The sequence below is a fragment of the Crassostrea angulata genome, chromosome 2, assembly GCF_025612915.1.
Source record: "Crassostrea angulata isolate pt1a10 chromosome 2, ASM2561291v2, whole genome shotgun sequence".
Taxonomy (NCBI): Eukaryota; Metazoa; Mollusca; class Bivalvia; order Ostreida; family Ostreidae; genus Magallana; species Magallana angulata.
In genome coordinates this window covers 70526269-70536331 of record NC_069112.1, presented here as the reverse complement: position 1 = coordinate 70536331, position 10063 = coordinate 70526269, and the positions used below count along the sequence as shown (strand labels likewise).

General features: G+C 32.4%; 1 long non-coding RNA gene across 1 annotated transcript; it reads right to left on the bottom strand.

Annotated features, from left to right (window-relative positions):
• Window positions 1-2182: 2182 nt before the first annotated feature.
• LOC128171136 (uncharacterized) lies at window positions 2183-6526 on the bottom strand. The gene is made up of 2 exons (XR_008242013.1): window positions 5802-6526; window positions 2183-2479 (listed from the first exon to the last, which is right to left on the bottom strand). It is a non-coding gene; the product is annotated as an uncharacterized LOC128171136 (long non-coding RNA).
• Between the last annotated feature and the right edge of the window lie 3537 nt (window positions 6527-10063).

Genomic DNA, 10063 nt, shown 5'->3' with positions numbered 1-10063 from the left:
TATAATTCTGCTATGACCTTAACCTTATACCTAAAAACATGGTTCAAGGTCACTGCACATCCTTCAACCAAAGGAACCCTGTGGATGAGGTATGAGCCAGATTGGGCCAAGGGGAGAGAAGCTATGCTCCTGTCAAGCCATCTCGGATGGACAGACAGACAAATTGATCACTAGAAGGCGCCCGCATAAACATGCCTTTTTATCTAATATAAAATAGTATCCATGCTATCTGCCCATGGTGAATAGTCATCAAAACCATTCATCAGCAGAATTTGATTTCCCTCCTTTTTAAGGTGGTATGGGACATCTGTCGATATTTATGTGAATTAAAGTACTATATAATTGAAAAATTTTCACCGGTTTAGAATTTTCAAATTTTACAATATTTAACCAAAAAATAGCTTTTAAAAATATTTGAAAAGGTAAAAATTGTAAAAACCCCAGCGGGATTCGAACTCATGACTTACAGGTTCCTAGTACCGGTAAACCCTCTAACCCACTGTGCTAAGGAGTTAGGTGACCATTTTTGAAAAGAAATTACATGTACTTATATAATTACACTTTATTTTATTGTTTATTTCGATAAACAATACGTCACAACATGGAAGTGTCCCATATCACCTTAAACTCGCAACACCTCTGACCTAATAAGATCGCCGCATTAAATACAAAGTTTGATTTAACTCTAATTTGTTTATCATCAAGAAATTCTGCATCGCTGACAAATAAAGTTTTCCTCTGTATAATGAAATACCAATTAACTGACTATTCGGACAATAGCAAGTTTATTGTCCCATTCCACAGCAACTATTTCCCTTGGCTTTGCCTCATTAAATAGTTGCTGTCTTGGGGGACAATAAACTTGCTATTGTCCTCATACCCAGTAAATACTAAATAGGCATATATAATAATATCCCATCCACCTACATTTCATGTTATATAACCTCCCGTTTGTAACATTCAATTTCACTGTAAAGTCAACATATCTGTCATAGCCGCAAGTTTCACAATTTATTTCTGCTTCTCATGTACTTAAAATTAGGGGCCTTAATATTGCTTACCAATTCCAACAAGAGACATCCCTCTAACTATTGATAATCATTAAAATTAATTTCATGAATCTACGCAACAATGATAAACCTTCAAGTACAGTCACTCTCAATTTTACAAAAATATTGACGGTACTTTATCCGAAACTGTTCCTTGTACCTTTAACTTAGTACACTAACATTTTTATGAAAAGACGGTTTGTCTTAGAATAAGAAAGCTAATGCAATTCTGAGAAAAAGAATACCACATATTGCCAATTCCATTGAGGTTTAATAAAAATATGGCCATTTAAGTGAACCAACCATTTCCAATTTCCTTTAGTAAACACAGATTTACAGGGTTCTCCATAGTAAAACATCTTTACCTGACCTTTTAGAGGTCAACTTTTGTTCAACCACCTTTAAAAAGAAACCTTATTCAATACAACATATGCCTACAATATATAATCATGATAAAAGCTTCACATCACTTAGAAATACCCTTACATGTATACCCCCCACCCCCCAATCTTTTCATTTTCATAAAAAGTCATGGTTTGAAATGTTTTACTTAATTTTATGAAACGTGTGGCAATTTCCTTCAGTCATTTCTCACACATATTTGAAAACAATCATCAATGATTCTAAAATTTGATCTTTATTTGTTTATTGTATGATTTGTACCATTTTAATTAACAAATAGACAGCTGTCCTGCTTGTGATTTCTTGTTTTCATGAAAAAAGTAAGCTAACAATCATATTTAGTGAATATCTAATCTATTCTGATTTCTAGTCTCCTTCTAACCATGCTAAAACAGTAAGTTACAACCTACAAGTTAGACATCTGCCTTAAATTAGAATTAAATTTAAACACACCCAGGTAGCTGGAGACAGAGTTGATTTCAATGAAAAATGTTCAAATTTGACATGTTTTTCTACTTTTTTATGCATATATACCTTAGAAAGGTAGAAATAGGTTGTTTCTTGTTCATTTCAAAAGTAATTATCATAGCAGATGTTATTTCAAAGTCAAATGTACATTTACATATCCTACATGTAATCTTAATGCAGACAATTAAATAGAGTGGGGGGGGGGGTTTCAATTATGTAAACACATCTAAATATCTTTATGAAATAAAAAAATAAAGGAAACATAATTGTATACTTTTATTGAAAAACAAATTTTCACAGCAATTATGAATTTCTTTAAACAGCCTTAATTTTGTTTTCATAATTTCTTATCAAACACAAACCACAACATGGCATGATGCTTTCTTCAAGTTCCATTATTGTTCATGCATTATCGGATTTAATTTGAATTACCGGTAAATAGTCTGTAGAACACAAGGAATATGCATGTGGATAGAGGTGACAGGTTAATCTCAGGAGCTGACCCACAAGAATCAACAGGTACCGGTAAAAGCCATGTGGTAACAAGAGTCTGTTTTGAGCTGAAATAAATAAAAAAAATAATTAGCTGTGTTTACATACATGTACTAGTAATAGCTGTGTTTACATTAACATATGCATAGTATTTCTGTAAAAAATACACTGACCATGCAGTGTAATAAGTATGACATATCCCAATACATGACATAACATTTAGGCAGTACAAGATCAAAAATTTGCATATCAAGTCAGAATATAATATTAAAAAATTTTCATAGGTATAAACACTTATCAAATTGAGAAAGAGAGAGAGTTTGAGAGAGAGAGAGAGTTTATTACCGTACTTGTAGTGCAACAGTCAATATTTCATTTCGTAAATTACAAACGAATATTACCCACCGAACAGCGTCAAAGTACATGTACTGGTATTAGCTTCTGGTATACCATTTTTTATCAATTCTACTGTGTTTTTTTTTTTGCAAATAAATTTAGCGAGGGTTTTTGTTTATTTTTTTTATAAATTACATGTTTTAAAAACAATACTACGTGTAATAAGCATAAAACATGTATGAGTAAACTTAATGAAGAATTTTTAATAGATTATTTTTCACAGAATGTGGTAAATTACATGTATGTCAATCTTTATAAAACTAGCGTATATTTCGTGCGCCATAAATTGCAAGTTTTTTGTAAATATCATATACTTGCATGATAGGTATATATGGTCTAACCAAAATTTTCTTCATAAAGCTACAGCTGTATGTACCACATATATGTTTTGTCACAAGTATACATATAAAAAAAAATACCCAAATTGCAACAGTTTAAATAAACTCAACTCATTCTCTGATAAGTTCATTGTGTTTTGTGCGTGCATATCTTATTTGTCTGCTGCAACAGCAGCCAATCAGCGGTAAGCTGAATCCACAAAAAGAAAGTTTGTGTTTTAGGAGCGGGTAAATAGTTAATGCGACACTGTCAAGAAAATCGCACCAAATAATAACAAGAAACATATAAATATTCACTTACCGGTAAATGTATTCTGTTGTAAAGTAAAGGTTTTTAACACTTATTGCATCTTGCAAAACATGTGATGACCTTAATCATCTGTCATATATCTGATATACATGTACGAGGGTTGTCCCAAAATAGCGTAGACAAGTGGCGTTATTCAGTTAATCGAAGACAAAGGAAGATGAAATTTCTGCCACAAAGGGTTCAAGAAATTTGCATTCAAATAATGTTTTAAAATCAAATATTGTTTGAGATTAAATTAGTGAAATGAAAGCATGTAAGGTCAGAAATTCGACATGCGGCGCAATGTCAAGAACAAAAAGTTAAAATCAACATAATATGAAATGAAAATTGCAAGGAAAAGTACTTTTCGAATAAAAAAATTCAAATAAAACATACATTGATATTTGTAATAATTCTATTATTTACTCAGAAATTGTTTTGGCTATAACAAAACTTTTAAATATCTTAGAGTGACATGTTGAAAAGTTAACTCGTAATAAAATGACGATGTCAGCGTTTAAGGCGGCGCAGCAGTAACTGATACAATTTTGTAAAGACTGTGAAATAAATGCTAAGCGGCTTTGGAAGTAAATGAAATTAACAAAATCGATTGAAAATGCGTTTTGTGAATAAGTAGTTAAACAACATTGAAAATATTTGAACAAGTATGATGACAATTAGTGGTTTAAAAGAAACCCCGAACGATATCAATGGACGTCAAAATGCTTAAAGACACATTTCGGCAAGACAGACCTTAGACAACAAGTAATACAGGACAAGTGTGAAGCCGACAGATCATTTGTACTAAGAAAATATTTAAAACAAAAAAAACAAAACTAGAAATATATGTTGAATGTGCACTCAGGTTACTTGTTCAAAGATAATATTTTTTCTAAGACTTTTTTGGAAATAAAATGTAAATGTTATCGTAAACGATGTCCAGGGTTTAGCAACAACGTAAAACTGGAAATTTTCGACGTCGAACATTGCGCCGCCTGACAAAACTTGTTGTTACTAATTATTTATTTTCTCGAGAAATAAATAAAGTACAGATTTGAATTATTCAGTATTGTTTGCCAAAGGGTCATTGAAGAAAACATAGAAGTCTAATGAAATTGCAGTGAACAGATTATAAATTATATGTCCTGTCTACGCTATTTTGGGACAACCCTCGTATATGTAAAAGATGGGAGAAATAACGACGGAACAAAGTGGGATTCGAACCTGGCCCTCTGAATCTCTAGTCAAGTGCTCTACCAACTGAGGTACATGTATCTGGCACCGGTATTCAAACCAGTCTGACCGTCACATTCCTCCTCCTTAAATGATCTTCACCCTCGAAGATCATCCCTGGCAGGATCGAGTTAACCTGTTAGTTCCAGGGGTTGGTCACAACACCAATATTGTAACAGGATGGGAGAAATAATGAAGGACCAAACCGGAATTTGAACCTGGGCCCCCTGAATCTCTAGTCAGGTGCTCTACCAACTGAGCTATCTGGCACTGGTATTCAAACCGGTCTGATCGTCACATATATAAAGAATTATTTTAAACAATGTTGTTCAATAAAAAATAACACTCGCAACCTTCAGTTTTTGTCTGTAATTAATCAATATTGGCGTGCGATCAGTTCTCGCCGAGTACCATTTCTCACCAGTGCATTGTTACGTCATTTTATCAACACATAAAATTATATACGAAAATATGATTCACCAGCGAGAAATGGTCCTCGGCGAGAACTGCTCGCACGCCAGTACTGCCAGTAGTCAGATTAAAAAAAGAGAATAAAAAATTACATTTAAAACATTAACAAGGACAATTTAAGTACACGTCATACCTGCTAAACAAGAAAAATTATGTGAACTGGTAGAATGGTAGGCATAGTTCTAACTTGTAACCTACATGTACAAGTACATGTACCGGGTACCCGTTGGTCTGATAAACCTCTTTAATGATACAATGATCGGCATCATAAAGATATTAAAGTCATGTTTTAACTCTGAAGTCTGAAGTATACAATTGTATTTACTTGAAGTTATGTCTACAGGGTATTCATGACTACATTTGGAGTCTTCTGCACAAAAATATATATGATGTTTCTAATTAGACCCTGCTTTGAATTTTGAGTTGAAAATTCACAATCTGTTATTTTTTTAAATAGATAAATTCAGTTACCCTTTCAAGTCCCCCATGAACCTCGAGCGAGTCTAAACATCCATGAAACATGTAAAAATTACACGTTAGTAAACAAACACCCACACCATAACAAAAACATCTAACAGTGTGCACGTACTTACATGTACATCTATACTATATACTAAATTTTAACCAGTTAACAAGAAACTTTAAAAGGAGTAAAAGCCTCACCTTCTTCAGTAACATCCACATAAATCACACACTTTAATGTCCATCTTTTCTCCTTTATTACTCGTAGCTTATTAACGGCTGATCGTCGACAGAAGTGTGGCTGTCAGAATTTCCTCGTAAACGATTCACACTTGAAAAATATCCTCCTTAAACAAATATGTAGGCCTAGTATTGTTCCCTGTGCATGTTCATATGTTTCACAGCAAATTGAAAATGCATGTGTACACCGAAAGAATACACAACTTCTCTTCTGCATTACGGCTCTCTCTTTTCTACAATGCCGTTCGTTACTGTTTACATTCGGCGCGCGCGCGGGGGTTACAAACAGGGGCGCCCCGACAAATAGTTGCACATAGAACGTTTAAATAATGTGTGTTCATTGAATTCATAAATGATATAGATGAAAAAAAATGAAATTGAATCACAACAATTTATCTAAGACGCAACACAACGTAATGCAGTAAATGCCTGGGCCTTAATGTGGCATTTGTTCGCTTGTGTGTCTATATAGACATATTAACTCGTTCATGTACGATTCTCACATATTTGTTTTATGAAATTTAAAAAAAAATATAGCACAGAACTTGTTTAATTTGATACCAAATGACATGATTTAATATATTAACAATAACTGAATTAATTTTTTTTCATAAAATGATAACGATTTTTGCTATCAGAAAAATACGTGTATGAGCTGCTGACCCCTAATTATAGGGGCCAGCCCTTTTTTCTTAATTTTAAATGAAAGCTCTCGTTATTCTAAACAACTTTTGTTCTATATGTATTAACAAAATATTTTTAGTTTAAAGGTTATAATACAAAAAGCGACAAAATTTCAGCCCCGAAAAAATCTTAAACTTTGACGACAAATAGCTCAAAAACTAACAAAGAAATTACCAAAATTTTCATGCCAGCAAAACTATAAAATGTTACCGACAATTTCGCCAAATTTCATGCATCTATCATCTGTAGTTCCCGAGATCAACTCTGGACAAAAGACCCCCCAATTTCCAATTAAAGGGCAATAACTCATAACCGGAAGTGAATTTTAAAAATTTGAAAAAAACGTCTAGAAATATTAATATCATCTACATACCCTGAAAGTTTCATAGCAATCAGACAAAAAATGTTCGAGAAATCTCGTGCACAAAATTTGCGGGAAAAAAAAATAATAATAAGAAACAGTAGAATAACAGAAGGGTTTTCCGTTGAAAAACGGAAAACCCTAATAAGAAAAGTGAAAAAGAAACAATAGAATAATAGTAGGGTCTTCCGCTGAAGACGGAAGACCCTAATTATTTTCCCGATTTTAATGTTAACAATGCTTAAGTAAGCCATTTTTAATATGCAGCCAAAATTTGAGTGACATTCGTTGAGTTGTGTGCGAGTTACAGAGCTTACAATCCTTTACTATGTAAATAAAGCTTTTGTTTACATTTTGAATGTTGATGTGAAAACCCCAATTTTAGACATTAAATGAATGTGTTAAAGGTTAGGAACTGTTTATTTATGCTTAGAATGAATGAGAAGATAAACAAATCAGCTTGTTAAAGATTGTTTTACTGGTATATTAAAACCAATGTAAACAAAAACAGGGCACGAGCCTTGTTTACATATCAAAGAATTGTAAGCTCTGTATCTTGCTTATATCTTGATGACTGACTCTCAAATTTCATTTGATCGCTAGAAATGTATTTCTAAAGCATTGTAAATATCAAAAACAGAAAAATGGAATTTGACAAAAATCGTGACAATGTCCCTTTAACATGAATGAAACTTTATGTAAAAACAAATGTAATCAAAGTACTGAAAGTACTGTTAGACGGTGGCGTCGTTGGGATGTGGCATATTACATGTATGATAACTATTGTCGTCAAATACCCGCGGCCAGTATCGCATTCATGTGCTAATATTTAACGCTTACATGCACAACTGGTCGTGAGTTTCCTACATGAATATTTATTTTGAGTTCTTATCTCAATCCACACATTACAAAACCTGCGTCTATTGGCCGTCATCTGTGTGAGAAAAATGGCCTCTGTAGTATATAAGTTTGTAACTATATGTCTGTATCAATATTATTTGTCATTAAAATCCGTTTTCGGTGTGTATTTTGTTTTCCCCAAAATGCATCATTTAATATGTGGGTTGCCACCAGATAGTGAACAAATAAATAAAAATCAAAAGCGATTTGATCACAGTACGCCCAAATATTTGATTGTATAAAGAAGGGAAATTTTTTTTTTTTGATGTTTGGGTTGGCCCCGCAAAGGAGAACAACTTTTGAAAAGTGTGGATTGGACTATTGTGCTTGAAAGATATTGTAGATTTCTGAAAGTAACGAGAACAAAAAAACTTTGGTATGATAAAATACCTATCAGGATTTTACTAACTGTTTAGTCATACACGTAGTATGTTTATTGTCCCTCTCGACAACATTTTCCCTCAATTTCTTCACGTGAAAAAGTTGCAGTCTCGTGGGCTAACACTCATAGCCAGTTACATGTACATGTAGTACATGTAAGTGTATAGAAAACGGAATGAGTTTACAAGACCCTGTTTGATAAAACTCGAAAATGCTTTTGGAATACACGTCATCATTAAACTGCAGAGTCAATTAATATTTTATCTTCGATTTCGGGTTGTTTATTTCCATTTGCTTATGAAGAACGTGAATGAAAATTTCAAGAATAAAAATCATACAATTATCCGTCGCGGCAGTTTTATTGGTCAACGTTTTAAAGTGCATTTGTTCTATTGTATTTAGCTGTAAATTTATTCAAATCATTTGAATAAATTCAGGAAAGTCATATGTATATGTATATTTTATCTCTTCTCAGTACATTTTAGAACGCATAATTTACTTGCTACATAAAACTTTTCTAGTAAACATACAATAAATATATATTAATTATTCACAAAAACATTTGCTTTAGATAATTAAAGGTCATAATCAGTTCCTTTGGTTGGAAAGCACATATTTTTTTATATCTTGCATTTAATTTGCGAGATTTTGAAAACTTTTTTTTTAATTTTCATTTAAAAAACTCTGCGTTGTGTTAAGAGTTTTCCACTAATATGTATAATTTTTACGAGGTCTTCCAATTTGCATCCAATCTGATTTTTGCTGTAAAATAATACTGTTTATGGGACTTGTCCAAAATGTAAGAAGAGCGTACAAGCAAAGGAGTCTTTGTAATAAAGTTTGACCCATGACCTCGAGATCATTACTAAAGTATGTCTACTTTATCATACAGAACTCAAAAGAGATGGTCCCAAAATAAAACTGTTCATTAACATCTTGATTTTTAAAACCGTTTGAACATTGACCTTTTCCCCATACAAAACAAAATGACAATATGGGTAAACTATTCCGCACCAGATTTAAGCAAAAGGAGCAAAGAAATAAATACTATTTTCAGGAATCTTTTCAATTTCTCCAAGTCACGAATAAAACAGTAGTGGTAAAATGAAATCTAATGTGTTAACAGGATAAGTTAGGAAATTAGTTTTTAAAAACAAAAATCAAACATAATCCAAGTTGAACGCAGGTTTTTGAGCGCTCCAGCTACGAGGGTCAATCAAAAATACGAAGACTTTTGTCATAGCTATGTTACTTAACGTCATATCAATACTAAATTTGGTAGACATAATTTAGCAATAGTTTTAAACAATTTGCAAGAAAAAAAGTTAATAAAATCCTTTATTTTTAAGAATTATTTAGAATTTAATCCTGCAAATATGAGGTCACAGCGTACGGTCAATATTTGTGTTATGTCAACCATAAACAATTTAATGTTGAAAGTAATATCTCTATAAATTGGGCTTAAAACCAAATAATATTGATACCTCAAATTAGGTATAGTCATGGTATTCTACCAAATAATGACGGGATATATTGTTTTGTCTAACAGATGTATGTATATAAATTTTATTTTAATCTTTGCATGTACTATACAATAGATCTAGTATATTCCGAATAAACATGAAGCGTCTGCTTTCAGGGTATACTTCTGATCTGGGTATACTCTTTGTGTCCTTTGAGGTACTGTAGCGAAGGATACCAAGATACAAATATAGATTTACTTACTTGTTATATTTAGAACTAATGGGTATAGTTTTATGTGGGTTTTTTAATGTGAGGTAGATATCAGATTATGGAGTGATAGTTAAGTCAACCTTGTTACAAGATACGGTTGGAACGTTTTGTTAAGCTGCTTAAAGGTGGACATTTAAAATGGAAGAGAATCACTGAATTCAAG